The sequence below is a fragment of the Balaenoptera physalus genome (genome assembly GCF_965194825.1).
Source record: "Balaenoptera physalus genome assembly, chromosome: 18".
NCBI lineage: Eukaryota > Metazoa > Chordata > Mammalia > Artiodactyla > Balaenopteridae > Balaenoptera > Balaenoptera physalus.
Window position 1 is genome coordinate 68,313,369 of NC_138899.1, and position 16,249 is coordinate 68,329,617.

Genomic DNA, 16,249 nt, shown 5'->3' on the forward strand with positions numbered 1-16,249 from the left:
GTGTCCATCAGCAGATGAATGGATAAAGAAGATGTGACACATATATACAATGGAATATTACTCAGCCATAAAAAGAAACAAAATTGAATTATCTGTAGTGAGGAGGATGAACCTAGAGTCTGTCACACAGAGTGAAGTCAGAAAGAGAAAAACAAATACCGTATGCTAACATATATATGGAATCTAAAAAAAATAAGTGGTTTTGAAGAACCCAGGGGCAGGACAGGAATAAAGACTCAGACGCAGAGAATGGACTTGAGGACACCAGGAGGGGAAAGGGTAAGCTGGGACGAAGTGAGAGAGTGACATGGGCATATATACACCTCCAAATGTAAAATAGATAGCTAGTGGGAAGCAGCTGCATAGCACAGAGAGATCGGCTCGGTGCTTTGTGACCACCTAGAGGGGTGGGAGAGGGAGCATGGGAGGGAGACGCAAGAAGGAGGAGATATGGGGCTATGGGTATATGTATAGCTGATTCACATTGTTATACAGCAGAAACTAACACACCACTGTGAAGCAATTATACTCCAATAAAGATGTTAAAAAATAAAAATAAAAATAAAATAAAAGACCAGGTAAAATGTTCAGGCTTGAAATAACATCTGCTAGCAGCTCTTTTACAACTTCCGTTAACTTTCCCAAAATTCATGTATCAGAGAAGAGATTTCATAACAATGTTGATCTTATGTAGGACTAACTGTTGCTCTGTCACCAGAATGTGGAAGGATTTCCGCTAAATTAAAAAATCATGGAACAGAACATGAATTGTACAAGAAAATTGATGTTGCACCAGTGCTTTGTTTTAGGAATTGTGCAAAGCTATCCTGCTGAAATCAGGAGGAAGGTCCTTCAGCCAGGTCTCATTATCTCCTTCCTTTTTGAAAATTAGTATGCGTTATGTGTATTGGTGTGCTTTAGTAACCATTAGGAAAGTGGGATTCTGCAAGTCTACTCCTTCTGTTTCTTGAGGCAGCTAAAATATCTCTCTCAGGTTCCCCAATGGTATATACTTCTGTTCTAGATCTAGGAAAAGACTTCAGCCTCCAGAACATGACTAAGCAAGAATTTGTGGAAGAGAGTGTTACCGAGTCCAAGCATGTACTGCTCAAAGCTCAACAGGTCAATAAATCAAGAGACAAGGTGTTGGGGCAAGGAATAACGAGTGACTTTATTCAAAAAGCCAGCAGACTGAGAAGATGGTGGACTGGTGTCCCAAAGAACCATCTTACTCGAGTTAGAATTCAAGCTTCTTTTATACTAAAAGGGAGGGACTGTGGCTGGCTGCTGCAAACCTCCTGGTGCTGGAATCCTTTGTTCCTGCAGCTGTCACAACGTTCCTGTAAACCTCTAACAAGACACAGATTATTTTCTGTTATGCAATGTTCATCTCTATATGAATGGGAAGGTGTTATAACTTCAAAGATCAAGACTGGGAGGCAGAGCCTTGAGAATGGGCTCTCATGTCTATTTCAGGCTATGGGCCACATTCTTTCACAAAGGTGCAGAGCCAGCATGACTGAGACAGGCAACAGAGCACAAGGGTTAGAGCTAAAGGAATAGATCCAATATGGAGTCAGGTTTGTTCTTCTCTGCTACAAGAGTAGTTAATGAAGGTGAACTGTACGCCGTGAAAATGTTTCCAGGTTAGGGTGGAGAACACAGAAGTTCTGGGATAAGTAGTGCACTTGGGATAGGAGTCTGCTACGTACCATATGTGATGGAGTGCTAGGCTGAGGGTAGGAGAGTAAACAATTATCCATCTTAGGGGCAGCAGAGCCTCATTCGTTGATGGGTACTGATAATGCTGACATCAGTTAACAATTATTGAGCCTGTATATGTGCTCATCCCTGCTACTATCATTTTACAGGTATTAGTTCGTGTCATCCGGACAATTATGGCTTTCACTGGCCGTACCCATCTAGACATGGGGAACTGATGGGGGAGCTAGCCAACACCATTCTTCCAGCTGTGGTATTTAGTAACTGACCGACTCCAAAAAGGATAGGGAATGAGAAAAAAGGAAATTTGGGACTAATTCATAAAAATGGAGGTATCAGTAGAAGAGTAGATAGCTCAGAAAGAGGCATTGGCAAAAGAATCTGGTTTATAATAAAGGTGACATTATCAACCAGTGTGGAAAGAAAGAAGTTGTTCATGAATTGCCAGTTATAGTAAATAGTTCTGGTTCCCTATTTTGTCAGAGAGAAACATTAGATCTTCACTAAATAATGCATGCTAAAATAATTCCCATATATGTTAGAATTCAATGTAATGAAATGAATAGGCAAAATCTACATATTGTATACGCTGTGTTGATAATTGCCATAAGTGCTTTACATATATAAATGCTTTGGTCCTCATAACAAGTTCCTATGAGGTAGGAACAATGATTTCACTCTTTCACAGGTAAGAAAACCAGCGTGGAGAGAGGTTAAGTAACACTGTACAAGGTCACACAGCTTATCTGTTCCAATAGCCATCTCAGACTTAACATGTCCACAAGCAAATTCCTAATCTTCTTTCTAAAAAAATAACATATACCATCCTCTATCATCTCCATCTCACAACATTATTTACTTAGAGTCATCTAGTTACTCAAGTCAAAAATCTCATAACCATCCTTAACTCTTCTTACAACCCGCACACAAGCATTTTGGAAAATGCGAGTGGATCTAAGTTGGTCCACACCCTATTTCCTAGCTTATTTCATCTCCTAAGTGGTCTCCCTGCTCCCACCCTTGTTTTTCCACAGTCTATTCTCACTGAAGCAGCCAGAATAATCCCTTAAAACGTAAATCAGATCAGGTTACTCCTCTACCTGAAGATTGCTCCCCAGTGAATCCCCATAGCCAGCTCTCCAACCTTCAAGTCTTTGCTCAAATGTCTCCATAATAATGAAGGCTACCCTGACAATGTGTCTAAAATTGTGACCCACCATCACCATCTGCCCCCACCAGCACTTCTAATCCCCATATTTCACTCTTTCAATCCCTCTCTTATATCACATATAATTTATTTAATATACTTATTATTTTTTGTTTGTCTTCCCTAAAGTATAAGTTCTGCACGGGCATGATCTTATCTGTTTCATTCACAGATGTATGCTAAGCACCTAGCACAGTGCTTCACCCTTAATACAGACTCCATAAATATTTGTTGAATGAATGTTGGGACTAGGACTTCAAACGTAGGCAGCATGAGTCTAGAGTCCATAAAATTAATGACTAAGCAGCTCCAGAAAAATAAAATTATTTTTTAAAATGTTCAAAAAATCGGTGAACATGGGAAGGGAAAAGGCTTTAGGAATATTAAAGTACTAAAAGAAATTATTCAGGAAAAAATGTGACAGTTAAAAGTATATAAGAATTAAACCGTTTTTAAAATATAACGTTATCCAAGATGTTAGCAATAAGTAAAAACGAGAAATATCTACTATACATGTGGTAACCTATTACAAATCAAATGGGGAAAAAACCTTCAAACCCCTATAAGTATTAAAAAGATATATAAACTCACAAGAAAAGAAACAAATAGAAAAGCATAATATATAGAAATTCACATTGTCTAATAATACAACTCATTACACTGAGGTGTCATTTTTAAAAAATAGGAAGTCAGCAAAAATACAGAAAGAAAAGAGGGAAAAAAAGACTACGTATACCCTGTGTTGATGAGGGCTCAATAAATCATATATAACATCTATCATGAGCTTTAAGATATTCCTGCATTTTGATACAGTGGCTCTATTTCTAAAAATCTACTCTGAGGACGTAATCCGATGTGTAGAGAAAAGTATGCGTACAAAGGCTTTCATCAAAGTCTCAGAATAAGGAATAATACTGTAAAAACAAACCATACTTTCCAGACTTGAGAAATACTTAAGTATTTCATGCAAATGTATAGTAATCCATTAAAATGAATGTTTTTGAAGAAAACTTGGAAACATAGAAAATAACTTTTTTTTAAAGGCGGGTGAACAGTTATGATGATAGCATGGTCTATGATGGTTGGATCAAAGCCTAGTTACAACTGGAGGATGCAGAAACCTGGAGCAGGGGTCACAGTCTATTAGGCAAGCTGATCAGACCCTTCAGTGAAGGGCCTTGGGTGAGCCTAGTGCCAAATCATGGAGACTCCTGGTCACATAGGCAGAAAGGTCACTTGGGCTTCAAAGACAATGCTAACTTATTTCCCAGATTTGCCTAAGGTAAGTAAAGGCGATTATCAGGTAATGATGATGACGATGGCATCATTATATAGAGAGTATTATATATATATATAAAATCACATATATATGTATATCACATAAAATCCTGATAGTGGCACATGTAAAAAAATAAATTTTCCAAATACCTTTTCCGATAACCTCTCTTTGTGATTGCCTTTAAGTCCGAGATACAGCAGCTTTGGAAGAAAGTTCTTCACATGTTACAATCAACTCCAAAGTGGAAGAATAATTTTTAGAAAGAAGTTGAAAGTTCCTGAAACAATTGTAATTCCAGTTCCATGATACATTTTAGCTATGAATAAATAGGCATTGTAGAGAATAGTTTCACCTCTATCATTTCTGGGGTCACTCAATTATCTCTTGCTAATTTCAAAATGAGCACTTTCTTGTTTTTCTGACTAAGATACTAAAAAGAAATTTCAAGTAACCATTTGACCTTTTATTGTAAATTTCTGTGACTTCAGTGAATTGCATTTTAAGTGGAATGCCAGTTTGTGGAATGATGTCACGTTTGTATTTTAAAATTTATACAAAAGCAAATTGTCCTTCTATTGCTAATGACTGTAGAATACACAGTTCAGTGTTGTTTAAATAGAGATTTCAAATAACTTTCTTGTAATCGTTAATCATTTTAGCAGGTGGCATGAGGTCAGCAATCAATAAGCACGTGAAAGTGTTGCAAATGAGGCTCAGGGATCAATAGAACATTCCTCTTCCCATGGAAACACAGCCTACTCAGATGGTTGTCCTCGCTGTTCCTTTCTGTTTTGTATTTATGGTAGATTCACAGGCACATTTTTTATGGAAAAACTGCCAAATTAGGGAAATTGACAAAATGCGTCTCACCAACATCATGACAGAGATGGCATTTGTTATAAAGAACATATCCTGAGAGAGGCCGGAGCAGGCATATAATTTGGTACAGAGGTTAAGGTTCAAAGTAAAGTTCTCAGCCTTTAATGGGGATGTGTCGTCACTGATCCACTTTCTTTTGCATGTATTTTTAAATGTATTACAAAGGCATACACTCATCTTAGTATGTGGAATTCTGTTACGGGTTTATTTTAAAAGACACACACTTAAATATGTAGGCTTTTGTTTATCAGGCTGAGACAAAATATTACCTTAATAAACTTCAGCTTCACTTTTGTTTCTTAGGCATTAAAACATTTTAATTACTGATAATTAATGGGAATATAAGTAGTTTCATGAAAAAATACAAAAATATTTACTGCTCCATTGCATAAAATAGATTTTCATATATACTGTCCTCCCCCTCCCTTGTTAGGCAGAAAGTAGATTTGTATTTATTATAAAGTTCATTACCGTGTCTACAGATACATGTGTTCCTGCATATTTCATAAATGTCATTGTTTAACATAAAACATTTTACAAACTGTTTAAAAATGTTAAAGTACTTTTGTGGTAAAGAAGTAAAAAGAGAGAGATTCGAGGAAAGAAAGGAATCCCTTTGTTGTTTGCGCCTTTAATTATTTTCTGGAGAGATATTATAGGAACCACATTTGCTTCTGTGTACCTCAGTATCTGTAGGAGATGACCTAGAAATTTACAACAGGGGTCAAGCCTGGGCTTGAGATAAACCCATGAGAAGAGCCGTAAGCTAGAGAGAAAGAAAAGTTTAGAAATAAGAAAAGTGATTTTTTAAAAAAAGCAACATGCACATCACCCCAGGGGGTGATCTCTAGCAATATCCTCTTTACTCATGTAAGTACTCAAAAAGAAAAAGAAAACAAACAAGCAAAAAACCCCTCAACTCTTGTGAACTTAGGAGGAAAATATAAAAGACAGCCAAGAAGGAAATTCTCTAATGTTGCACTTTGGAGTCTGCGTAGGGGTCCCGCCTATCCTTGACTCCCTTGGGGGAATATTTCCTGGGCAGAAACTAGTCCTCCCCGCAGTCGCCAGAGCACTGATTCCCAGAAGGTGTAACGACGCGTGTGGCTGGGACAGGGAGAAAGGGTTGCCACTCATCTGTTGCACAAGCGCGAAGCTGGAGCAAGGCATCTGCTGGGACGCAACGGGAGACCAGCAGCCCACCCCGGGGCTTTTGGAAGATAATAGGAATCAAGTAGAACCCGAGGGTGTCAAGTCGGGTAATCACTAATCGCTAGCTAAGATTCCGCGTGGACGCCACTCTCTGTTTTACGAATGGACTCTCCAGTCCCTGGGTCGTGACCAACCAAGCCTCCGTGAGTGACAAGCTGGGAACCACCGCGTCGCAGTGGCAAGCAAGTAAGTTATTGCCAACTTTGACGATATATATCTTTTTCCTCTAAACACTTTGATCTTTTTCTCGGGTGTGACCGTTAAAGTGGTTGCCAAAAGATAACTTTTATCCTGAAATCTCAGTACGCTGATGGGAGCATCTCTCTCTCTCTCTCTCTCTCTCTCTCTCTGTCTCTGTCTCTGTCTCTCAGTACATCCCACCTGAAGCCACCGAACTTCGCGCTCCTAGGCTGGTGCGCGTTTGGGGTTTTAGTTAATATTTGGAAACTTACTGATTTCCTATGCCTGTTGCAAAGCCAGAGCTGGATGAGGGTGGGTGGAATGCTGCCTCGTCATTTATTCATTGCGACTGTCTCCATTGTTGACACTAGTAGCAAGCCGCAGACGCCTGCTCTTGCAGGGGAAGTCTGACACCTTGAGGACGGGAGAGCGGGTGCCGGGACCCCAGAAGAGCCAGAGTGGGAGAAGCGTTGAGAGTTACGGGGTGAGGGTGGCGGTTACTTTTTCAAGTCAGGCGACCTGCCGCCCGGGGGCTTGTTTACTAGGGTGGGAGCAGGGTGCGCAGAAGCCGGGTCCTGACGCCCACTGGAGTCGCGCAGCCTGCAGAGCTCGCCCGGAGCCTGGAGGTGTGTCTGGCTCGCCTCCAGGATCACTGGGTGGGTTCTGGCCACCGACCGGGCTGGATGACCGCTGGTTCGTGGTGAGCTCGCCTGTCCCCAAACACTTGGCTCACCCCAAACATTTGGCCCCGGGAGGCGGAGGGTATTCCTGGGCAGCCGAGCCGGGGTCCCGCCCTCGCGCGGGTCCCATCCACCGCCAGGCAGAGCGGTGCGTGGGACGCGCATCTTCGCGAGTGGTCCCCTCCGAACCCGGTCTGTGCGGACCTCGAGTCAGGAAGCCGGCGGAGATGGAGGGAGGGGTGCCTTCCTCTGGGTTCATCGGCTGACAGCCGTGGGAACGCTAACTTTATCCGGAGGGGTCCGTAAGGGCGGGGGTGAGCGAGGTTCTCCTCCCCCGGAGCTCACCTCCCCCGCCAGGGCCTCCCCTCCCCCGCCTCCCATGGCATCACTCTCGTAGCATCCTCACTCCGCCCAGTTCGGTGCCAGCTGCGTGGGCTCCAGCTTCGTGCGTTTTCCTTGGAATGCTCCAAAACTCGGCGGAGACTAAGGAAATCCCGCTGGAATTTGCCGGGCGTGCTCTCACCCGGCAAAAGCACCCGCGCCGCCGACCTTGACTCGATCCCTCTTCAGCCAGAAGATTGCAACTTTGCAGGTAAAGAGGGTGTCGCCTCAGAGCTCCATTTGCCCCGAGCTATACCTCGCCTGCTGTCTGGGATCTCGGTTAAGTTTCTCAAGCTGCCTGGGAAGCCGGCTCTCTCTTGGAAGGCAGACATCCCTGGGGGGTTACGAGTTCAAGAGGCTCCGGCTGCACGGTTTCTCTTTAAGGCTTGGGACTGGGTCCGTGAAGCTTTCTGTGGTGGACCCGGGCTGAGCTGGAGTTCTCAGCCTTTCACCGCAGCCGGCTTTAAAGCAGGGGAGAGGGCAAAGCGTGAACCCCCAGTGTGACTTATATGGTACTCAAAGCAGCAGCAGCCACGACATGGAGCTGGGAAAGAAGGTTGTTTTTAGCCTTTTATGCATTTAGGGAAAATGGAGATCTTGGTGGCCCCTGGGCGTATTTAAGTGAGCCCTTAGATTCTGGTACCTAAACCGGGGTAGTGAAGAAAGGATAGTTATCAATATCCTGTAGATCAATTATACTCTGCGTCATTTTCATTCTCCATCAAAAAACAGAAACACTTATCCGTGTCGCTGGACCCAGGCTAGGGATTCCTAGTTTGCTTGGCAACTGAAATTCCAACTAAGCCAATGACCCTGTTTGCTACTTGGCTGAATCACTGAGGTTTGCTGCACAACTTGTTGTTCTAGCTGAGAACTCAGCTGCCTTTTGTGATGAGGTAACTAGAGAATACTGGAAGGGGATGGACGGTTGGGAGAGATTGAGACAAGGGAGCTCCCGTGTCTTGTCTGTATTCACTATGCTGTATCCACTACGGTGTAATCCTGTTCACATGGTTTCTTAGGGTGGCCCTTCGCGGTTAATATCCACAGGGGAAAAATGCAGCAGGTCGCTTACTCTGAGTAAGCACCAAGCCAAGGGAGCAGGAGGAGACAGAAGCAAGTTTTACTTGTTTTATTAAAAGGAAATTTAAAACAGACTTGTAACACTGAAAAAAAAAAATTCCATTCTCATATACTTTCTGGATTTCCTATTACGGTAATTGCTGCACAAAACGTATTACAAATTCTTTAAGAGAAAAGGTTAGCTAGAGTTTGTTGTGTTTGTTTTGTTTTTTTAAAATTCTGAATTAGGGAGAGTAAGAGTGGGTGGATATGTTAAAACATTGAAATCGTCATCACTGTGTTATGGTTGGCTATTTAAACTTAGATTTGTAATACCTACTTCTGTTTACCCGGACAGTAGACCAAGAAACACCTCTCTTTTAAGTATGGAAGGCAAAGAATCAATAAGATAAAGGGATAAGTAGCAGTTCTAATATTAGAATCAAAATTTAGTAAGATATTGCTAAAGAAGCACTTTAAAAACTATATTTATAAATTAATGCAGTTAATGCAAATCAGTATGTTGGTAGAAGTTAAATTGGCTTTATCAAAGTATTTTATGCAAATGTCTTGAATTAATGGATGGTTAGTACAGGTAGAAAGCAAGCAAGCACTTTCATTGTTCATGAATGAGACCACAGAGCTGGAGACCCTTTCAGTAGAGCTGATCAGAGCTCAGCTACCCTGCTAAGCTTGCCGTTGTGGAGTGAAGTGCCAAGAAATTTACACAAGGAGAAGTACTAACAGGTTAATGAAATTGATACATAAGATGTACTTAATATTCATTGAGTGAATGAATATATAGTTAGGTAGGCAGACAGTTTAAGGCATAGCAAGAAGATTTGTAATTGCAAATTTAGAAAAGTTCTTCCACTTAGGTAAGAGCTTAAAGGAACATGGGCATTCATCAAAGCATAATCTATCTCAGCTCAACAGATAAAAGAAACATGTCTCTTTAGTAAATCCTGTCAAATATTAACTCTGAAAATCTTGGGTTTTGAAAAGTAAGTTTCAATTTACTTGCTTAATGGTCATTCTCACAGATATAAGAGGTGGAATAAATTTTCCATTACTTATAAGCTTTAACATTTTGTAATTTTTACATTATTTATTTTTCTGTGGCAGTTATTCCTGTAAAGTCAAGTTCAAAATGCAAAGAGAAAACCGTGAGAAAATTAAAGTTCTATATGAATTTTATGGCCACTTTGATAATTAAAATGGTAAGACATCAAATAACTTTCCACATAAGATAACCTTTATTAACTCATACTTTATATAAGTAGGAAACACCAGACATTGCTTTTATTCTTTCTGATTAGGGGAATTTGAATATCGTGTTCAGTACATACATTTCAAACTTTTAAACTTAAACCCTATTATAAATGTGATAAATTACTATTGAAGTATAATAATAACCTCTAGAGATGCACTGATTAACCCCACTGAATTGAAAATAGTTTCACAAATATATTGTAGAAAATATAGTCATAGTTTTATGCCTGTGTGTTTAATTGCCAGGATAATTTATGGCAATTCAGATTATCCACATTATATTTAGCAACTGAAAACTGACAATCTGCCTTTTCTAATTAATTCATATATTGGAACAAAAATAAAGACATGCGTACTTTTGTTCAGTAGTTAATATTGTGAATATCAGTGCTCCAAGAGATAAAGGATGTTGTAAATAAAGATATAGAAGAAATGCTAAACACTAGGTAGGAAAGTAAAACTGTGGACTGAATATTTTCTTATGAAAATGTGCCTGGTTTATTTTTAAAAACAAGCTAGATGAAGGGAAATATAATAAACTATTAACTTTTCTTTTTTCAAAATCATAATTGCTGAACATTTTATGAGATCAGATTCTAATGTGCATCTTTTCCTCCCACGTTGTACTGTCTGGGCCAAACTGAAACTAGTTTACTCACCTCTTTAATATCTATGGAAAACCCACCATAAGCATTTTGGTTCTTATTAAAAATGATGAAGAGACAGCTCAGAACAAAAACCTTGTCTTTTCACCTGATTTATGCTTCATCATGCCTCACAACACATACTCATACCAAATAAACATTAAAACTTGTTAATTCAACCCACCTTAAATTGGACATTTGCTTCTATCTAGTTGTGATGAAAAACTGCTTTAGAACTATCTTTCTTCTCCTTATGTTTTCTAGTTCTAATCCTCCAAGATGCATTGGGACCTTAATATTTTAAGAGATTTGAGAATATTTTGATCAGGGATGTAATATCATAGCTGTATCTTTTTAATCAGTACAAATATAGACCTGATCTCTGAGAACATTAGTACTCCAAAATACACTGGGATGAAAAAATACATTTAGGAGAAGAAGCTCTTCATTTGTGAAACTGAAAATTAAAGACACATGCATTGAAAATGTATCAATTTAAAACTACATTGTTCCATGAACTATTCAGTAAATGTACTGACATACTTACATTTTTAAAATATCTCAGTGATCCCTCTGAAAGTTCAGTTTCACTTAAACAGGTTATAAAAGAGAGACAATAGTTTCACTACTTGATCTTTTCTTTTAACTGATATCCCATTAATATTAGTGTATGTTTTGTCAATCCTTATAAAAATGTTTCCTTTGAAACACAGCAGTGTCACTGAGTAACGGCTTCTTGAGAAGCAACAGATGACACATGGGCACAGTTTTATTCATAAAATTAGAAATGTTAAGTAAAACGTTAATTTAAAAATGTGGCTTGATGGCTTTATCTAGCACACTGCATTCTTTTTCAGAAATGGCAAGTGAAATGTAATGAATCAGATGTGCATTCGTTACAATCTGCCTGTAGTTTGCTATGTTTTTGAAATCTGTTGAAAAAGTTACCATAAGTCATTCCTTGAACAAATATTATCAAGAGTAAATTTTACTTAAGACCGGAAAACAGGAACTATTATGAAAAAAGGAAAGGAGGAAAAAGAGAGAGGGGGCCATTATTTATGGGTACTTAAGGTATGCCAGGAGCTATGCTAGAAACTTAGAAAAATATTTTTTTTCTCACGTTTATCTTCACATCTAGCCTAACACTAAGGTATTATTACTACCTTTTAAAGAATCTGAAAAGACTAAATTACTAAAAAAAAAAAAAAAAAAATCACAAAGTTGCTTTATGGTAGAGTCAGGATTTGAACCCATGTCTACTCGAGTCTAAAGCCAATACTCTTTTTACTTGATTCTTATGGTCTCCAAAATAAAATTAGTAATCTTTTAACAAGACCCATAAACTCATTGGATTCTTGCAGCCATTTATTGCTTTAATTTTCCAAATGTTATAACACTGGGACATAATTATGAGGCTAGACCCCCATTATGAGGCTAGAATTTGAAACAATACTCTTTTTTTAAAAAAAATTGTTTATTTATTTATTTATTTTTGGCTGTGTTGGGTCTTCGTTTCTGTGCGAGGGCTTTCTCTAGTTGCGGCAAGCGGGGGCCACTCTTCATCGCGGTGCGGGGGCCTCTCACTGTCGCGGCCTCTCTTGTTGCGGAGCACAGGCTCCAGACGCGCAGGCTCAGTGGTTGTGGCTCACGGGCCTAGTTGCTCCGCGGCATGTGGTATCTTCCCAGACCAGGGCTCGAACCCGTGTGCTCTGCATTGGCAGGCAGATTCTCAACCACTGCGCCACCAGGGAACCCCCAGGGAACCCCCAGGGAACCCCCAGGGAACCCCCAGGGAACCCCCTGAAACAATTCTCTTAAGTAAAGCTCCATGGGTTTGGAAGCAGAGGCAGGAGATGAGCTACTCAGCTCAGGCTAGTTTCTTAAAATTATTTCCTTTCTTACTCTCGAATCTAAATGTAACATACGTGGAAAGAAAAAAAGGCTTATTTTCATGGATAGCATTCAAGGTAATACATTTTAAAACAGTCATGAGATTATAATTTCTAAATAAAAAATTGTCATTCAAAACTTTAGAACATCTGCAGGCTGTTGATAAAATGTCATTGTACAAAACACAGTCATGTTAAGACAGGTTTATATTGCACCTTATCAGTGTTATATGAAATTTCTAGACAAGTGTTTGTTTTGTTTTCATTTTAATTTCTTAATTATTTTGCATGTCCCTTGGTACTTAATGAGGGGAACGCTCTTTCATGCATCCCAGAAGATATCTGTCAGCTGGTGGCACATTTTAACAAACTTGCCATGGGTTTTGTTTTTTAAACCTACACCTGAATTTAAAGCCAATGTGCTTAAATCCAAAAACCTATTGATGTCAAAATTGAGGAAGTAACTTTTTTGAATATATGTCATACCATTACAAAAATTAGCACTGAAGTGATATCCATTCAGTAGATATTGTTTGAATATTAGTAAATGAATAATTGAATAAACAGATGAGTGACTCACAAATGAGACCTTCATCTTCGCATTTGCTGGCAAAGCTCCCTCTGTACAGAATAACTTTTCCCTTATTGCTTCCTGTCAAAATGTTCTCCAGGTACCAAAACCTGGCTCAATATCACTGTCTCCTTGAAAGTTTCCTTTATGTCTCCAGGTGTCGCGCATATAAACACAAGCAAAACCCTTGTTATATTCTGCCTTGCAGATGGGTAGAGGTATATCTCCTGAACTAGACAGTAAACTCCTTTAAGAAACCCAGAGAATGCTCAGAAAATGTGTGAGTGTTTAAGTGACTTAGACTGAGAAAAATATTATGCTTTTGCAATTAAGCATACTTAATTTATTTCAGTTTTATAATTCCATTGCTGAATTGTGAGCATATTTATTTAACTAATGAAGCCATTATAATGATAACTTTGCACTTATGTGATATAGTGAGTACCATATTACTTCCTATGTTATAAACATAACCCGCCATTATTCAATGGACATAACTTTCAGTCAACTAGTGACTCTATAATGCTCATTTTCACAGGATTTATATAACCAATTATATTATTAATGTGCTTTAGTTTAAGTGGTGCTGTGCTGAAATTCTTAGGAGGGAGTTTTAGTTCTATTACACCATGAGAAGTGTGATTAGAGTTGAAAGAGGACAAAACAAGTATTTCTCAGGAATACCTACTGAACTAAAGAAAGTCAGAGACTTCTTTGGTGTGATTAGATTTGGTAAATTAAGCTAAAAATTCATGTCAAAACCTTGACAGTATATGATGTCCAACTGTGGGTGGCATGAGCTTTTATTTTTTGGAGGGTGGTTGGTGTATCTTTAGTCTTTTTATTCTACTTCATTAAGAGTAAAATTCTTACAAATGAAAGTTTATGAACAGTGTTCAGGTAGTCTGCTACACTTTTAATATATTTTACCTCTAAATGACAGTGGAGAAACAACACAATTGTGTAAGCTAGTGCCCTGTGCATACCAGGATAATAGTTCATAGCTCATTGGATCATAATTTTCATTTTCACAGAATTAGGATAATCAGTGTTCAACATATGCTTTTTGAATGGGTGAATGGAATAAATGAATGCACGGGTGACTGTTGTCAGCTGCTATGCTCAACCTCTGTATTTTAATATGCTGTTCTTTCAAGGAGCTGGCCACATACCAATATGAATCCCCCCAAATATGATGGAAGGATGAAAGGACAGGCGTGAAGCATAGTGTACACTGAGTGAGGACGGAGAATCCATCATGCTTTATATATAATCATCCCTACTGTTTGTGAAGCATGGCTATCATTTTATGTAAAGATCTCTTTACATAAAATCTTCAAGCTGTATACCCTGAAGATCACATTGACGGCTACACTTTAAATGAATTCTCTTCTGTGATAGTTGTAGTTTGACAAGCAATGTTGGGATTCGTTTAACTGTGTGGAAATATATATATATATATATTTGCATTTAAACATATACCAGCCCTTAAAACCTGCATTTAAATTCATTAATTAAGCATAAATTATATATATCTCCATCTGTATGGACTGTATATGTATATATGTAAACCTGTACATATAGCTATATATAATGCTATATAAATAGTACAGAATGATAAAGAGTGGGAGATTGCTCCTGGGGGTGAGTTCTTAAGATGAGGCTTACAGAGTAATTATCAGAGACAGGGAGATAAAAATTGTTAGCAAAGAGGGTAAAGTAGCCTATAAAAGACAACAGAAGTTTTTTGCCAACGTATTAGTGTCCCTGTAGAAATGTTAGATATGTAATGAATGACTTGGAAGTTCATCTAATTCAGAAGTCTTTTTTTAAGCAAATGCTCAAATCCTACCAAATGATTTTTTAAAGTACTATATACATATATGATACATATACACACATATAGAATGCTTCATGAAGGACTTATTTAATGCATGGCAATCACTCTACTAGATGCTGAGCATACAGAGAGGCACATATTACCTTTTTGTTTAAGACTTCCAAAAAGGATTCTCATAAGCCTCTTAACACGTTCTAGTGTCCCCTGTTATCGTGTAGATGTTTTGCTGTTGTATTGTCACCTGATCTCTTCTCATGGAAATAGAAAACTTATTAAGAAAATAACAAGTCATGCTAAAATAAATACAGTCTATATTTGGAATTAACAAAAAATAACATCAGGTCACGTTGGAAGAAATCCAAATGCATCTTCCTTGCCTCCAATTATTGTTTTCTATGAGAGTAGGGCTTAGAGTTTCCAACCAGAAATGTATGTTAAATTTAAATAGTATTATTGACACTGTTAAAGATGGTGCTTTCCTTTTATATATAGATATTACTGAATTACCATTCAAAGGTGATGTATTTCAGGAGATAAATTGTTCTCCAAAGTCTCGGTGGATTCATGGTGATACAGCCACATGTTGCCCAATGGCCCTTTGAACCAATGAAGCGAACCTAAGAGAAGAAGCCAGTTTTAGAGCTATGGGTATCTTGACTTCGATCCTCACCGCCTATCCCTTTGCCTTGGTACATAAAAAACTTTGGCTCAGGATATTCTTAGATGGGTGAACCCATCCTAGAATCATCTAAGAGTTCTCAGTATCCACTGTTAGTGTTTCTAGGAAGCTCTTCTGTCTAGAGCTGAGCATGTATTGAAGGCCTCGAAATAGGCCATCTACCTCATGGTCTTAAATATTGGGAACAAAAAGGGGAGTACACTGAACTACATTCATGTTTTTAGAATCATGTTTGGGGGAGTACATCCCTAGGACTATCCACTCTACCAGAAGTTTTTATTGTCTGAGAGTTATCATGTGAAATAATCAGAGTGCCTGATTATTTCTAATCTAAGCCTCTAATAGCCTCTACAATTAAAGAGAAAAAAATATTTTTAAAGAACACTCAAATATTCGGGTTATTATTGCTCTGTAGGATATTAAATAGCTTTGTATCTATAAAAAAAAAAGATATGTCTCTCTGTATGTGCTGTATAAAAAGAAAATGTTGGCAGAAGGAAAAGACTTATTTGCTTATCTGGTTCATTTTAACCTCACAGCTTAACATTCTGATTTGTAACGTGCAAACTACTTAGAGAACTGAACCGTGTATTTTCATTTAGCACTCCAGCATATTCGTGGAACAGAGTGAACCAGCAAGTGATTTTGCCCTTTCGTGAATAAAAGAAGCCTTAATGAGAAAACATTTCATTATAATAGTGATTATGATAAAGAATTTTTCCCAACATATAAAATATCAAAAAATTTAA

General features: G+C 38.5%; 1 protein-coding gene across 2 annotated transcripts in view; it reads left to right on the forward strand.

Moving 5' to 3' along the window:
• Positions 1-419: 419 nt before the first annotated feature.
• TRPC4 (transient receptor potential cation channel subfamily C member 4) overlaps positions 420-16,249 on the forward strand; it is a 171,653-nt gene continuing 155,823 nt past the window's right edge. Inside the window, exon 1 of one of the 2 annotated variants that reach the window (XM_082435554.1) lies at positions 420-6,485. The gene's annotated coding sequence lies outside the window, so the exon portion shown is untranslated. Of the gene's footprint in view, positions 6,486-6,648; positions 7,752-16,249 lie in introns of those variants that run through there. The other variant, XM_082435553.1, reaches the window with a different exon arrangement.